Source organism: Lissotriton vulgaris, chromosome 9 (genome assembly GCF_964263255.1).
Source record: "Lissotriton vulgaris chromosome 9, aLisVul1.2, whole genome shotgun sequence".
NCBI classification, from domain to species: Eukaryota; Metazoa; Chordata; class Amphibia; order Caudata; family Salamandridae; genus Lissotriton; species Lissotriton vulgaris.
In genome coordinates, this window is record NC_141697.1 from 125,781,811 (window position 1) to 125,795,849 (window position 14,039).

General features: G+C 42.9%; 1 protein-coding gene across 1 annotated transcript in view; it reads left to right on the plus strand.

Annotated features, from left to right (window-relative positions):
- Positions 1-5,602: 5,602 nt before the first annotated feature.
- PLEKHH1 (pleckstrin homology, MyTH4 and FERM domain containing H1) overlaps positions 5,603-14,039 on the plus strand; it is a 301,189-nt gene continuing 292,752 nt past the window's right edge. The window contains exon 1 of the mRNA XM_086937161.1: positions 5,603-5,749. The gene's annotated coding sequence lies outside the window, so the exon portion shown is untranslated. The remainder of the gene's footprint in view (positions 5,750-14,039) is intronic.

The window sequence follows — 14,039 nt, forward strand, 5'->3', positions numbered from 1 at the left end:
GGAATTATTTGGTGCTGGTTGAGCAGACCACGAAGGCACGATACGGATGGTCTACACTTAAACTGGCATGGTTCGGGCGCATAGCAGCGATAAAGATGACGATCGTTCCTTGGATTCTCTATCTCTTTCAGACTCTTCCCTTGGTGCCCCTCCGAAAGTGGTGCGAACCTTGCAACTGGCCATTAATAAATTTGTCTGGGGAGGTAGAAAGGCGCGCCTGCCCGTGTCCCAACTGGTACGATCCCAAGAGTGAGGGAGGTGTCAATTTCCTGCTGATCCATAGATACCTACAAGCCTCCCACCTTTGCTATGTCTCAGAATGGAACCGCCCTCTGTCCCTGGGCCAGGCGGAAGTACGGGCAAATATCTGGAGGGAAGTGTGGCTACCACATAGGCTGAAACATGGGGCCTATACTCCTCCCCGGCAGCGGCGACGCTCAAAGCCTGGGACACAGTGGCGCTCAAGAGAAGGCTTACAACATTCCCTTCCCCAATGACCCCGACGGTAGATAACCCATATTTCCCACCAGGCTGTAAGTCTGAGGTCGCCCAACGATGGAGAGAAGCTGGTTGTAAACGCTTGGGCTCCTTATTTGATCAGAAGGGCATCTTCTTCTTCAGCCAAGTGCGACAGAATTATAACCTACCCGACACCGATGGGTTCTACTATCTACAGCTGCGACACTGAGCTACTTCGCCAGCCTGTCTGCCGCATGGCTCTCGCCGGCTTACCCCTTTCAAGTTGTGGCTAATGCAAAAGAAAGATGATAAACACATAATTGTGGAGCTCTATGCTTTGCTTGCAGCAGGTCAGGATGGGAGGCGTACGAAGGGTCAGCTGCGTTGGGAAGAGGAATTAGGGAGGACCCTTTCAGATAAGGAGTGGGCGAACATTCATTATAGGGCACAACATACTGCCTATAACACTGCTGGCAATGAGTCTGCATTTAAGGTTACATCATATTGGTACCTCAAGCTGGCACGTATCCACCGATGGGATAAAGACCACACAGAGAAATGCTGGCGCTGCTGTGGACTGGCCGGCTCGCTGGTGCACCTACTCTGGCACTGCCCGAGGTTAGAAGGATTTTTGGAGAAGGTGCTGAACGACATAGACACTGCCTTTGAGACTGAAATTCCACGTTTCCCGGCATACACACTACTAGGGCTTTTAAACGCACTCACGTTCCCTTTGCGCTCTCTGAGGGGCAGGAAAATGGCCTTGGCATTATTGGCAGCACGGCAAGCGATTCTAGTGAACTGGGGTACTCCTATGGTACCAGATCATTCAGCTTGGCTACATAGATCGATCCTAACCATGGAACGCCTTATGCTAGTACAAGATCGTAAGGGCGAAACTTACGCAGAATAATGGGCCCCCTTCATATCTTTAATATCTAAAGAACTTAGAGAAGTTACGTGGCAAATACAACAAAAGGACAAGGAGGGGAAAAAGAGGAGGTCCCAAATTGCTACAAATCCTACATCTGATCCCGGTGGCACAGCACGAGGTGTTGCCCTGTACTTAGTGTGGGGAGTCCTAGGGTGGGAAATGAGGTGAAAATGAGGGAATCTCATCTGATGACACCGCACAATGCAGTGCTTTTTTAAGGGAGGTAAAGAGAAAGAAACGGGGAGACAGGGACCAATCAAGACAAAAGGCAAATACAACAAAAGGACGTGAATGAACATAAGGGTGTACAAGTGGTGAATCTCAGTGACAAAATATTATCACCAGATATGATTTCCATACTGGAACTGGGTATGGGTTTCTGTCCTAAAGAACAGGGGGACATACACAAATCCATGGTTGATTTATTCAAATTTACTAGAAAATTAAAATTGAAGAAACATTTTGATTGTATTCAAACCATGAATAAAAGCATAAAAACAGAACCTGCAAGTGTGACTCGTATAATACCAACGATACAAGATATTAGAGATTGTGAAATACTTTTATCTATAGTGGATGACGATAGAGACCATATGTCTATAGATGAATTGTTATTTGATCATGATAGAAAACCTGACAATACTATCTCTAGTGGTCTACACAACAAGTCACGATGGACCCCGACCTTACCTAGTGGTAATAGTGTTGATATGTTTCACAAATTAGTCACTGAAGATCTATACAACCGCTTAAAACACAACACCAAACATAGGAATTTGTCAGACAACTTAAATAAACACGAACGTCAAGCACTTTTGGAACTGTGCATATTACCCGATGTTACCATCAAGGGTGGTAACATCGTGGTGATGAACACAATAAATTACAATACTGAAATACTCACACAATTGAGAGACGAAACTTGTTATGAGAAACTGACAGGGAATCCAATGGGTCAACTAAAAACTAACATTAATACTCATCTAGAAAAATGGTGGCATGAGGGTCTCATCAGCAGGGAAGAACTGACATATCTAAAAGTGGATAAACCTAGGTTTCCCTGCATCTATACTCTGCCAAAAATTCATAAAAACGCCCAATATCCACCTGGAAGACCTATTATCTCCAGTATAGGGGGTCCCACTGAGAGATTATCCCAATATGTAGACAATTTCCTACAACCATTAGTACGGAATCTACCAGCATATATTAAGGACACCAAACATATTTTAAGTATTCTATCGGATGTAATATGGGAGGATGGCATGATTATGGCGAGCCTAGATGTCACCTCCCTATATACAAACATTAGAACAGACTTGGGTCTCTTGGCAGCTAGAAAATTTCTCAGCAAAAGCTTAAAGATTAAATGAATCACATATACTACTCAATTTGTATTAATTCTGTGTATTGAAATATTGTGATTACTTTTCTGCTCAATAGTTCATGTTGGTGTGATAGGATTGTATATATATACCTAAATCTGCGGATTATTGGTGGGTAAGGATGACAACCCATAGCTAGGCACCCAACGACCCAAAATTAGCATAGTGCAATTGACAAATTCTGCCTATATAGTGTAAAGCGCCAAAAAACCACCTAGAACTGTCATCCTTCTATAGGTTTTGTGGGTGAATGGCGCCACATGATCCATTAGTACAGAGTGCTTTTGTGGGTTGAGGGTGGTTTGAGAGGGGAGGGGGGGTGTTTGTCGCTTTATTTTCTATGTTCCTGTAGTGATGCTTATTTTGTTCTTAGGTAAACAGATAGACTTGACCAATCCTGATATCGCTGCCGGCCTCCGAGTAGTAGGCATTGAAGCTGTGTAACTTTGTTTTATACATTTATCCCATGCTGCAGGCCAAGGTGATTGTAGGCACACAGCTGGGTATTGTCTATTGTCGGTCTCACACAACGAATAAAAAGATTTCTTTCATAAAACTCAACCCATCCAAAACTCAATTCCTCCTTTCTTCCTCGTCGAATCAACACTTTCAGTACAATCATGGATGGACACGCTCAACATCCTTAACAGCAACCCCACTTTCATTGATAGTGCCAAATACCTAGGAGTCATCCTAAATAAAAGACCCAACTAACATTCGCAAACCAGCACATCGTCAAAAATACACAATATCAACAGTGTCATATCTGGGTAATCTGCTGCCACATTCCACAGCAAGACCTGAAATCTCTTATTATTATTATTATTATTATTATATTCTTATATAGCGCCTGAATCGACCCCCGAAGGGGTATCTCCGCGCTTGCCTTGGGAACCCGTCCTGGCTTTTCCCTGTGAGATAGCCCCTACAGGGCGTCCCCAAGGTGAAAGCCAGGCATCCCACTGCGGGGGGGGGGGCGTTGTGGAGATTAAGCAAGCTTAATGCCCAGAGTTGCAGAGTGTGAACCCATGATTAGGTCAGGCACCGAAGCGAGAATTATCGAGTCCATGGACATTTGAGCTCAAGACCCTGCCGGTCGGGAATTGAACCCTGGTCCCGGGTCTGACCTCTGTTTCAGGGTCTGCCTGCTCTAACCAGTGAGCCACACTTCTTCACACTCTGTTTGATCACTGGTGCTTTCCAGAATAGACTATTGTAAATCTCTCTTCAACGGTCTTCTCAAAACTTATCTCAACTCTCTGAAATCAGTTCTTCATTCGGCAGCCCGCTTCATCTTTGGAGCCAAAAGGAATGACCACATCCCACCTATGCTGATCATTCCCCACTGGTTGCCCTTTGAAGCCAGGACCGTGCATAGGACAGCTTTTACCACCCATAATGCTTACACTTATTCACTCCACGCTATGTGGCGAACAACTTAAACTATCTGAGGGCAGTAGACCATCCTAAATGCCAAAGTACTGTTGCTAGAACCTGCGACCTTTAAAAAGGAAAGCTCATGGCACAGTTCTTCTCAGGAAATGCGGCCAGAATATGGGGCTTCTTACCTCTGACCCTATGCACCACCACCTCGCTTCAAAACAGAACTGAAAGCTTTTGTCCTTCAAAGACATTATTGCTAAGGACATCTTGGCTAAGCTCTCCTGGGGAGTGTGTTCTCTCACTGCTATGGTTTTACTGACCATGGCCCTGAGATTCACTGCACTACCTCTACGCGGGACCTGGCACCAGCTGACAAGTGGTTTACTGCTGCAGTTAAAATTATGTGCCCTATGCGCTATTTTGTAATTTCTGACCTTTTTGTAACAATCGATTATTTATTATAGAGCACTCTGGCATCTTTGGGTAATGCCCACGCTAAATAAAAATGCATAAATAAATAAATATGTGATAACAGGCGCTCGCTTTTCATTTTCCACATTTCCAGCTCTTACTTTCAGAAGAACTTTTAAAAGTTTTTTTTTTTAAGTCTTTAGATCAGCGATGTACCATCCACCTCCCTTAACATTCTGGAGAGGTTTCTGAGCGGGTTCTGTGTTTATTTATTTATGCATTTTTATATAGCGCGGACTTTACCCGAAGGCGTCAGAGCGCTTCACATTAGGAACAGAAATGAAACATAATGAGAAACATTACAAAAGAACAGATTACAAAAGCATATGTTACGTTACATAAGGTAGTAGTGACAATTGTGAGCAAACAAAATACATGAGGTAGTAAAAATTGAGAGCAACCAAAAATACATGAGGTAGAAAAGGTAATAGTGACAATTGTGAGCAAACAAAATACATGAGGTAGTAAAAATTGTGAGCAACCAAAAATACAGGAGGTAGTCAAAAGTGCACAAGAGGAAAAGTGACAAGTGTTCAGTTATAAGAGAAAACAAAGTATAATTTGAGGTATAATACTGCAATGTACTTTTTGCACGCAGGGGTGTGAAGTCTTAATATGAGTTATGGATTTTATTGAGTGATTTGCCACTGCAGCATGAGTCACGCAACTCTCAACATTTCTGCAGCACCTCCATTTCGACAATCTTCGGGTCCAGTCGGAAAAGTGCCGAACTGCATGAGCTGGGGAACTTGCTAGGGGTGCGCGATTTAGCACTCTAGAGGGCTGGGGATGCTTTGTTTTCCAACCTAGCCCTCAAGGGTGGTCTCCTTTCCCCCCTCCTCTGCAGTGACATCCTGAACCATGAGAAAGAGTGAGGGGCGTTACGTCATTTCCTCCGCGCTTCCAGGGGCAGGCTCTGAAACCTGAGCCAACTCTCCTCTCGCCCTGAGTGAAAGGGGAGGAGGCGGCCAGAGAATGGGAAACTGCTGAATGGGGTAGAGGGAGGCCGGAGTTTGCCGGTGAACTTTCCTGTGGCAGCTCCCGAGAGCGGACGAAAATGTCCCGGACAACGTGGGGTTACCTGTGACCCCAGAGCCCAAAGGACCAAGAACACAAGGTCTGTGCCTCCTCCCTTGCAGTTGTTCTTTTGCACTTTGCTGTAGCAGCTAACTGTCCCAGATGCACGCTGGCGAAGCTTTCCCCGCAGTACTGGGGTTGATGTGGAAGCGGCTGCTGTGCACCTACCTAATCAGGGAAGAACAATTGTGTACGTCTGTTTTGAAGTTTCCAAAGTTCTGTTTATTGCTGATGCTGCGTGCTCTTCCGAAGGGAGCAAAACATTGCCGGTTGCTGTTTGTATTTTTGTTTTCATTCACTATATTGCTACTTCTGTGTACTTACATTGCAGTGCATAGCTTTTTATAAAATGAGAATATTGTATTATTCTTTGGCACGTGCATGTTCACGGGGGCACATGTAAATGTTATGTGGGGTATTATGCATTTTTTCTGTTTTTTATTGGGGTTCTCCTTATGTACCTAGTGGTTTTCTCAGATGTCCTGTCCTCTCATTCATTGAGTGTTTTGCGATTTATTTGTCTCAAGCAAAACTTCAAGTCCTAGAAAGCAAAGATGCTAACACCGGGACTTGTCGATCTACTTTACCCGTGAGATGTTGCAGCGTTTATGTTTAGCAGTTGTTTTGAATGCTCTTTCCTATGGAAGGCGGAAAGGAGCGAATATAAAAGTTATTACAGCTGTGTGCCGGACAGATCAGCAGGTGCAGGGAAGAGGGTTGCACTGATATAGATAGCTGAGTGAAGACTGCAGCTGAACGTGGTATGTTTGTGTATTTCTGTTTATCCAAATAGCACCAACGTTGAGCATTTTGGCTGCCTAATAGCAGGTTCTAGAGAATCGGCTGTTAACATGACACGCGTCATGAAGGTGCCTTTCAGCCAGGTCTGGCTGCTCTGCCCACGGCACTCAGCAGTCTGGGACTTGCAGGCCCTTGCATATAATGGGCAAAGTGAAACAAAAAATCGCATTGATGCTGGCTTATTGCACTTGAGTGCAAACCTAGGACCTGCTGAAGCGCACCCTCGTGACACAGCCAGATGCATCTCTGCATGTCATGTGTGGAACAGTGAGCTATCGGTTGCATTTTAGGACTTGCTGTTTCCCTTTGTATCGTGCAAAAAAGAGGTCGAAGTGGGTGGGATCTGAAGGGAACCATGTTCTCTTACACTTTTTAGTTAACAAAAACAGCCCCACCCCCAATTTCTTCTTAAACGAAAACATCCATGGAAATGTTAAGATATCTTTGCTGAAAGGAAGGGGGGGGGCGTCGACGACCCGCATGTCATGTCACAGTGACTGTTACCTGAAAGAAATGTGTGCAAATGTTGTATCTGGAAATGTAAAGGATGCTTGAAAGCCAATAGGTTGAACCTTCATATTGACGGAGATTTATACTTTTGGACAGGTAACGTAATGGTGTTACCAGCTAATTTCTGCAGCGCGTGCTGTTAATGGACACACAAAATGTGTGCTCTGAGTGCAGTCTGATTCCTTATTCAATTCTCTGAGCCTCTGGTTACACATACTGACTTCTCCAGTGATCGCAATATCCAATCAATACAGGCTTCCTAAAGTAAACATACTGCATTTTTCCCACTGATCTGTTTAACTCGCATTTTTTTCATTTGTATGCTATTTTATATGCATTTATCTGAAAGTGAACGACCATCAATAGAATATTTTTTTCTTTCTAGCTATACTTTTGACCCCTCACCCAAATATCACAGTTCCCATGCGTTTTTTTAATGCATTTCCACCGCTGATTGAAAATATGGGTTAAAAATTCTAGCATGAAAAATGCAACCAGTCCACGTGTGATGGAAGGTGACGCGGTGCTCTTCGCATCTTTGCTGCTGATTTCAAGGAGTGGTGTCTTAGCATTGGGTGGTTGTGCGCATCTCCCCGAGCAGCCCTTGTGTGAGTCCAACACCGATTAATTCATTCTGAAAAGTCGTGTGCTTCCGCATCTTTGGCGACCAACAAATGAAACTAATTAAACAACCCCTGTAGGAAATCCTGCTTGCCTTTTAAATTATTTTTATCGAGGGATTCTGGTTTGTGTGGCCGATCATGGTTGAATAAAGAAGACCGTTGACTCCTGGGGCCCTTGATTTGAATTTGTGAACATATACCTTAAATCACTCCAAATTCCTATAAAATAATGTATACTGTGGTGATCTAATGCTTCTGGAAATAGGGATTTATAATTTAGTACAGTTTTTAGACTCGTGGCGACATTATCTGTATGGTAGATCCTACCAAGAAGCGCTTCGAAGCAAAGACCTCTTCATTGAGTGCCACTATTTGTGTTTATTAAATTTTTCACTTGGGTGCATCCTTCAATGCAGCACCCCACGTTTGGCATACACCTGTGCTTTGTTGCTGCGTAACTGCGGTCTTCATGAATGATGAACCAAGGGCATCAGTGTGGTGGGACCACTTGGTGTACACACGGCCTCTTCTTCTGGGAAATTTCTACCTTCTGTGGCTCCCCCCCCCCCCCCCCCCCCCGAGTGTCCCTCAGCCCAAAAACATGTTGCTGCTTGTTTGGTGAGTGGGAAAGGCCTGTGTCTAAATAAATTCTGTGTCGCCTCATCTGTTCTCTACTGTAGCATTTAAAGTGCAGGTAAGTTCTCAAGGTCATGTCTACTGATTTGACTTTTGTGGAACATGCAGGTCACAGATGGGAGTTCTGCAGGGCTCAGTCAGCTTTCTCCGTTTTTGGAGTGACACTGAGTAGCCTGTCGTCAACCAGTCACTTTTTCAGCAGTGTGAAAGTGGTCCAACATTATTCATTTCTTTTTAGTTTTGAGGTTTGTAAATGCCACGTACTGCTGTTGCCGCGTGGCACTAGTGCAAACTGGTGGAAAACAGTGCGGGAACGGGAAGTAAATGCTATAGAAGACAAAATATCATTGGCTTAAAACTTTGTCTTCCGGTAGGTGAAGAAGTTTCGAATGTGTTGGAAATATTGAGGCTAAGTGTTTTCAATGAGGGCTCCTCTTGAAGCAAATCTTCCACCTTTAGAGAACTTGAAGGAAAAGTGTTTAATTGAATTGTTATGGAAAGAAATTTGAGGTCTATGCGTGGCTTTTTGAGTAATCTCATTGGAACAGTCATTTGGCTTTAATGTAGAAGGAATTGTGCATAATAATAAAGACCTCGAATTCAGTTTTCCTTTAGTGGGCAGCCAATGAGGAGACACCTGGAAAGGTGGCACATGGTTGTTGTGGCTCTCATTGTTGAGGAATCTTGTCTCAAATTTTTTGAAGAAGTCAGAGTTGAGAAGATCTTGGGAGGCTTTTTCTAAAAGAATATTGTGGTGCTCGAATTTTGGCATGATGACCAGTGTTGCTGTTCATTGATCTTTGAAGGAAAGTAGATGCTTCATATTATGTGTAACATAACCAAGTCATTAATAATCAAAAGCTTATGAAGAATCCTGTTAGAAAAGTCTGCTGCTGCAGCTTGCTTATCAAACAATAATCGATGAGCTGTGGGAGTCACTCAATTATTCAGTTCTGCTCTCCAGGGGTTGGTTTCTGGTGAATGAGTGAATTTATCTGACTTATGTTGTCCTAGTCACTTAAGGAGGAGTGTCAGTAACAACCAGTGTGGCAGTACGGACTAGGTGAGCTATGGGACGTGGCACAACCACCAATGCTGGTGTTTGGGGTGGTTGCTTTAATGTGCAATTATCATATTTAATTGTTAAAGCTTACCCCTCTCCCCATGTTTCTAATCCAAATGTATATGGCATGATTATTGCCTTCTGTCCTACATGATGGCCTCGGTTCTCTTTTTCATCCTTATGTAGTTTCCTTGATTGTTCCTTATGTTTTCCGCTCTCTATGCTCTATATTCATATAGTTTCTTCTTCTGTATGGAGTCCCTGATTCAGAAGAATTTGCCCGTTGCATCATCTCACATTTCCTACAGCAATGATTTATGTAGCATTTGTATAAGCAGTTGTTTCTAACATAGTTATGTACTGCACTGGTTGAAGTCAATGTTTTCCTTCCTTTCTTACATATTTGTATTCATATCCAAAAAAATAAAAATGCAAAAATATATAGATTGAAGGATTACATTTATCATCTGCTGATACATGAAGCTCGTTCTTACAAAGTTACTTTAAGACTGATTGGCAACCAAAACATTTGAGATAAATATTTCCCTTGTTAAATGGTTTAAAAAATGTCATACATTTCATAGAATCAGGTTTTCCTTAACATTGTATAGATATTCATCAGTGCCTTTCTGAATTTGAGACTGCTCTCACATTGCACTCTTTTCTTTCTACATTTTGATTTAATAAACTGTTACCAAACTTAATAAAAATGTATTCAGAATTCATAGTTGCCTTATTCTTCTTGCGCGCAGTGATGCATATTTTTGTTCGCACCAAAAAATAGGAGAATGGCCCTCCACACCAAAGGGACAGGACACAATACTGACACCAAGTCAATAGCATACACAAAGTGCTCGGACCTCACTCACACCTCACTCTTATATAAACTGTTGAAATTGCCAAAGAGTAGTATACAAATGTTTTATGCACCAAGTGAATGCATAAAAAGGCTCAATTTTATATCTAACAAGACATCTCAAGCCAACATATCAGCCACAAGTGGGGCACAATCATAAACAAATCACAAAAACATATACACTCAAATGTTAAAAATTATTTTGCAAAGCCCATATAATGGATGACTTTTTCACAATTCAACATTATCATCAGTTGACATTCATATTTAATTCTCAATTACAAACATATCAAATATGTAAACATTTCATATAAAAACATCACTTGAGAATCCTAACGGGTAGATGCAAAATGACCAAAGGCAATGCGTTTCGGTGGTAGTAACTGGTTCAAACCACCTTCTTCAGGCTTTCTTATAAAAATGTGTTCAGAGATCCTAACATCGTTATATAAATATGTAGATAAGATGACAGGGGGACTTCACTTTCTATCACCTCCTGCTCATACCAAACCACCAAAAAGGCAACAGATTCATTACCCTTTCGGGAATCTCACAAATTTTGAGACTGAACAGTTGGAACACTCGGTGGTCACAAAATGTTCTTAATCAAATGTCCATCCAGGGTGGGTATTCAATTTTTAAAATGAAAAGTGAATAAAAAAACCTCCACGGGTCTGTCCTTTTATAAAACTTTATAACGCCGCAAGATTCTTCGTATATTCTAGAGGCAAACAGCAACTCTTCCCTTCATTTCTCAAATGTGTCTTGATACTGAAACTGGGTGTCGGGATGTTAAAATCTCCGAGTGTGTCCACGCAGTTTCACCTTATCGGAATCACAGGTTTAATACCTGTGACTTGGTATTTTTGATCGCAGCCATTTTCAATTTCAGCTATTGTGTAATTACACGTAAAGCTACTAACAGATCAATAAAAAGGAATTTTGTTTTCCCATAATCAAGCAACCTAAATCTGTGGCACAACAAAGCTAACTGATTTTGGGGTTAATAGCTATGTTTGATACTATGAAATAAATAAAATCCATGCCAATGTGTCTAAAAACATGGCCAAGCCACATGGTGCCAATCCAGTCACCACTGTTGTAATTTTGAATTCCGGGTAGTTATCTGATACAGTGCCAATTAATTTATTGGGATCGACCGGAGTATAGTATATCGTCCACCTTGAAACCTACTGCATGCGGCTTGGATTGACTCCATTAATCTTGTGAAATTGTGCTTCTAGATATCAAACCACAGTGAAGTGGAAATCACATTGCCAGCCCCTTTTAATATGTCAAAAATATCGTCCAGTGATTTAACATTGAGTGAATCCGCGTATTAATGCCACTGTCAAATATCTCCAAATATATATTTTTTTCTGAAAAGAGCGTATTTATTAAATCAACTACATCATTGATTCCAGTGAAACACAATGCTCTAATAGCACTGCCTATTTAATGATAAGAAAATATAGGAAAATACATTCTGGCCCGTAAGTAACTGCTTTTAACCTGTATGCAATCCCTGGTTTATATCTGGTCAAATGCTAGGAGATCTTTAATATAATGCCCTAAATCTAAATCCTTGAGCTCTCTCTTGAATCATTGAAATGGAATTGATTTTAACAATCCATCAGTTTTACTTCTGCGCGGGCAAGAGGGACAGCACGTTCCTCTGCTTAATTAGATGAGCCATGATCACCTGCCTTTCTTGTTGACGAATATAGTGTATTCTGAGAATGCAAGGTGTATCTAAAGTCTTTTTTTATGTAATTACATTTGTTGCATTAGTTTCTCAGAGTTTGCACTGATTATTTCTTAATATCTAAGGAGGTAAAATGTACCTTTTCTTACTGTTGTCATATATTTCCTGAAAATCACTAAGCCTGGTAATCCTTCATCTTCAGTTCTGTGGGGGGTGGGGTCCATAAATTCACTAAAGAAAATCAGGAACAGGATTTTACTATCAAGAATTTTCAGATGAAGTCAATTCAGATGTCAATCCATTCAGTTTTTGTTGTAATATATTTTTTGTAGATCTCCCCTCAACATTGGTATAGTGACTTGTATGACAACAAATTAGGGGGCCGATTAGGATTGCGGTGATTCCGCATCCTCCGGGCCGGCGGAAGCCAACGCTGGCCCGGAGGATGCGAAATCACCGCAGCAGTGCCTTTAAAGACCCCCCCCCCCCGCCAGATTAGGATGGCAGGGGGTCATCTGCGGACGGGAAAACCGTCCGCCGCTTTTCCGCCGCGGTCGCCTTCCGATCGTGGCGTAAAAGCTCTAATATGGTGGTGGTGGTGTCTATCAGACACCGTCAGCCATATTAGGATGGGGCAGGAAACCTGCTTTTCCACGGCGGCTTTTCCGCCGTGGAAAAGCATGTGGTTTTTTTTAGTTTGGGGGCCCGTTGCGGGCCCCCAGGGTGTCAGGGGGTGGGTGGTGCACATGGGGGTACCTATGGTACCCCCCCTGCATTTACATGCACAAAGCGGCAGGCACCGCGCGGTGCCTGCCGCTTTGTGCATGTAAATGCAATACATGCATTTTTAACCTTGCGGCGGGTGCTGTTTCAAGCAGCACCCGCCACAAGGTTAAAGATACAAGGTCCCTCCATGCCAATTAGGATGTGACCGCCACCCTGGCGGTCACATCCGAATTGGCATGGAGGGACCGCCGCTGCCCATGCAGACGGTCCCTCTACCTCGGGGGTGGCGGACGGACGCAGGTCCGTCCGCCATCCTAATGACCCCCTTTGTTTGGTCTAGAATATGTCGCTTAGTATTACAGGTCAAGCAATGGGTGATTTGTTAGATCTGTGATCTTTCCAGGGTTGTTTGACAGGTCTTCCTATCACATCTACATAAGATCATGTGCAGGAACGTATTATGGCATATATGCAGTACGAAGTATTGCATGGCCCATAATTTTGTAATTTGAGTCCCTCCCCGCCGGAATATAGATGTGTTTAGCATATCACCTTTTTGGAGTGGACACACCAGGCAAAGAACTGGGGCTTCCGGAGCTAGCACAACTGATTGGAGGAAGTGCATCCCAAAGATTGTGGGGAAAGAGTGGAAAATAACGATAGAAGGGAAATCAATTAAGCTAAACTGACTGCCCTCATTTTTTGACCCTCTTTCCCCTCGATTACAATGTGATCCCATGATCAAGGAATCTTAAGTGACCGGGAAATCACAAACAGCATAGTGGAGGGACTGTTTCAAAGTTTCACTTATCCCAGATTAAACAAGGATAGAGGCGGTGGAAGGTATGGTGCAAGATGATCGATTTTTCATTTTTGTTATCGTGATTGCACACACTGACATACGCCATCATGTCATACAACAATGACAATTTGGAACACCTCTTGAGCCCTGTACCTCTATGGAGAATTATATTTACCCCCTTTGGATCCCAGCATGAGATGTGACCTTCTCCCCTCGCACTTCTTCGTTGTCTCTGAGCATTTGCCTTCACTTTAGCTAACCTCTTTTGCCAGTTCTGTTGTGGTTTTGCAGGATTTTGAGAGGCTACAGTTCTGACACCTGACAGTGATGCACAGTGGTGCATATTATCTTGCAATTGTTCCATATCTGCACACTGCTAATATGCTTACATTCATATACTAGTTTTGATTTAGGTGCCTAATCGCCCCATGTGTCATCAGTATAAGTCTACTGGTTCATTGCTGGTGCATATTTCTCCCTTGTTCTCAGTTCCTATGCTCAGCTCAACACCAGTAAAGTGTGTAGGGGTCAACTTTGAAGGGTACCATCCCTTTATCACTACAGTGCTACTCATCCTGCGTACTGCCCCACCAATGTCCATGTTTGCC